Genomic DNA, 299 nt, shown 5'->3' on the forward strand with positions numbered 1-299 from the left:
ACAGAAGTACCGGTAACTACAAACAACACAGTTGTCACATTGTAGAATTTAAATAACTTAGTCATGAAAAACGACACGTAACATTAGTTATCTCTGTTTGTTTGTTTTTTTTTGTTTTTTTTGTTTTCAAGTAAATAAATCTTTTGTGATCTCTACCTGTGATAGGTTGTGCATGTATGGATTATCTCCTCTTGACACAGGCATGCGTGTAATGATATGATACTTCGTGGCGAAAGTAGTCCCGTGTAAACGTCATTAGCATAAACATGAATGGCGGCTGCCCTCTATGTACATAGTTG

The sequence above is a fragment of the Liolophura sinensis genome, chromosome 1 (assembly GCF_032854445.1).
Source record: "Liolophura sinensis isolate JHLJ2023 chromosome 1, CUHK_Ljap_v2, whole genome shotgun sequence".
NCBI classification, from domain to species: Eukaryota; Metazoa; Mollusca; class Polyplacophora; order Chitonida; family Chitonidae; genus Liolophura; species Liolophura sinensis.